Genomic DNA, 3,227 nt, shown 5'->3' on the forward strand with positions numbered 1-3,227 from the left:
GAAAGAGAGAGAGAGAGAGAGAGAGAGAGAGAGAGAGAGAGAGAGAGAGAGAGTGAGAGAGTGAGAGAGAGGGCCCCATCTGCCATGGAAACAAAAACACCCCCACCACCACCACCTTATTCACGGTCAGCCACCGATAGACTGTGACATAGATAAACACACTGGGCTCCACGGGCTCCATACTCCTCTGTCCTGTGTGTCTCAGAAAGCCCTTTTTCATTCACTGCTCCTGTGGAAAAAAAGAAATCTGCCATTCACAAGGCTTTACAGGATGGCTTCACAGACATAATAATGCATGTGGAAACAGAAAAGGATTCTTGTTATGACAAGTGAAGGAACAGAAAAACATGTTGTGTTGTTTACTTGAGAGATTAAGGATTACTCTGGTGTGGTCTCAAGTATGGTGTCCAAGTGAGGCATTGCTCTACTCAAAGTACTGGGTTAAAAGACCTGAGGAATTAGCCTAGAGTTTGACAGAGTCTGGGCACATGGTTTTCATTAATGCACAATTGGACTCTGCTGTAGGTCTCCCAGTGAGTGCTAGTTGACATGGAGGTTGAACTGTGAGAATCCACATTCACAGTCCCATTAGGAACTGATAATGGCGCATAAATCACGACCACACAACCGTTCGGTTAGTTTCACGCCAAACTGCAGCACTGTTTAGTGGTGAAGGTATTTATGGTTGCGCGTTTGTAAATGACGATGAGCAAAAAGACTTATAGGTCTGAATGGCATTGATGTGTTTGTGATATTATAAATCCAGGATTTTTCATTTTACATGCAATTTGCAGGCAAACAACTTGTCTACACAAAATAAATAAATATAAAAATATCAATCAAAATAAAATGTCTTTATTGGCATATGGTTCCATGGAGAACATCCATGAAATCTTTCTATTGCACAACAGGTTCTTCATAGCAGAAAACGGATTTTTAGATATTTTTTGGAAACGAAAAATGGTTATTTTAAGAAGTGTTCTCTGAAAAGCTCTTTGGGAAATGACTGCAACCCCCCCTCGAAACTTATTTTATATGCAAAAATGTGTTTATTATATTATTATTTGTTGATTGTGATTATTGATGTTTGTGTGTGTTTTTCACATAGCAGCATTCCTTCTAGCTGCAAAAAGGAATAATAAACCATTTTAAAAGGGATGATCTAATCTTTCATTATTGGGAGCGTTTTAGTGTTGCCTAAAGATATCAACAAAGCTTTTTAAAAACATCTACTAAATTCTAGCTGTTTTGATCACAACAGTGCAATATTCACATATTTTACAATGTCCAATGGTGATAACAAGAGCTGGAAATGAATGGGTAGTGCTTTATATGGCAGCTGTTGGAATGGAAGTCCTATATTGTGATTAAATGAGCCAGTCAGGTTTTTGAAAGATGCACCACCTCTTGAAACACAATGTTTGCAAACTGTTCTGGAGTGTTTACGAAGCCCCACACATGACATGCATGGAAAAAAAATAGGAAACACTGTGGCAACGATTTTGATCCTATGTCTTATTCATTTGTTCCATTGTTTTAGTAAAATCACGGCCACGATTTATATAAAATGAGAGAACAAATTAGTACAACGTTAGGGAAAGAATGAATGTGTTGAATCTGTGGAAACAAACACTTAACAAAGATATAAATTTTTTTCCCACGTGTCATGTGCAGCGGTCAGCTGAAGTCTTTCACCTTTAAAGCATAGGTGTAGGCCTACATATGCATATTGCTTAAATAATGGAAAATGGCACCAAGTGAACGTTTTTTAAGAGTCATTGGAGATAGATTCTTCAGTCATCATTTTATAAAAAATCAGATTTTCTTTTTTTATAATAGTAATCTTTTTAGTGTCTTCAAATATAGGCTGCGTTTGTCAGTGTAAGGATTGACAGGTGTGATCTCAGTCTCTCCAGTTCATACAACTGCTGTACATGCAGTATTCTAGTAGCTATTTGAGTCGAAAGAAAGAATGACCGATGCCAATCCCCTCATGCGGAATCGCCACAGAAGGCTGCTTGGTTTGAAAGTGATTTCTCTGTGAGCTATGATTCATTCATTGCTATTTACAGTAGATAATGGGCCTTTTTTGCCAGCAAAATATCACAAATGTTGCTGTACTTTAAACTGACGGGATCAGCTCCGGTGGAAGACAGTGGATCTGGACCTAAACATCCTAGAAAAAATATGGCTGTGAGTCTTGCAAATGTTCAAGTGTGAGTGTAAAAACTGTAGAATTTAAAATGGTTTTGGTGTTATTTGTTGAATTGAGGCAAATAGTCCAGTAGCTCTTTATAGTGTTTATATTGCTCTTAAAGGACTTCATTAATGCTGGTATCACTGTCACATACTGAAAGACTGTGCTCCCCAGAGATTTGTAATTTGTGATAACTGCACCGACAGTCATCATTAACTCACTGGCTTTAAACACAGGATTTGCAGGGTGACACTTCATAAAACCCTTCAGATTCCTTGTAAAGCTAATGAAGACCATTCTCCACTCTGACACAGGTCTGGCTCTAGGGTGGCAGAGGTAGACACATGCCATTTGTCCCGAGCTATAGGCCAGTCTGGAGGACTGCTCCCTTCCGGGGTTGGGCCCCTTCGAGAGCCAGGCTCCCTGTGCTAGGTGAGTGTCTGTGGCAGGGTTTTGACTGTTTTACATGCGGTCTGGGCTTGGTTTGCCTAATATACTTGGTTAATGATTGCTATAACTCCTAATTGTGGCCAGCGTCCAGGCAGAAAGTCACGGGCCTGCCCTGGATAATGAAAGGGTAAAAAAAAAAAAGATAAAATTGAGACACAGATTATGGGTACTTAATCTTAAAATTAATGGTGTGAATAATAAAAATTGGAGTAATGTTATGAGTTTTACTTTTGTAAAGACTAATTGTGTTGTAATCAATTCTAAAATGGTTTCCATCACCCCCATTTTTCCATTGTTTGTGATTGTTTATTTGGAAAGAATTAATCAAATGTTTTTGGGGAAAGAACATGCTATGGAATTAACATCACACATGCATATTTATATAGGCCCCCTATACAACATAATATTATCATATCTATAGCTATATAATATACACATATAAACTATCATATACTGTATTATTAACAGAAACTAAGAACATTGATATAAGTAGAATTAACTGCAATTCATTTTTTTAATTCTAGAACTTTCATCATATTAGATTGCTTTACTACATATTCACAATAATTAATTATATGAA

The sequence above is a fragment of the Sinocyclocheilus anshuiensis genome, unplaced genomic scaffold (assembly GCF_001515605.1).
Source record: "Sinocyclocheilus anshuiensis isolate Anshui unplaced genomic scaffold, SAMN03320099.WGS_v1.1 scaffold155, whole genome shotgun sequence".
Classification (NCBI taxonomy): Eukaryota; Metazoa; Chordata; class Actinopteri; order Cypriniformes; family Cyprinidae; genus Sinocyclocheilus; species Sinocyclocheilus anshuiensis.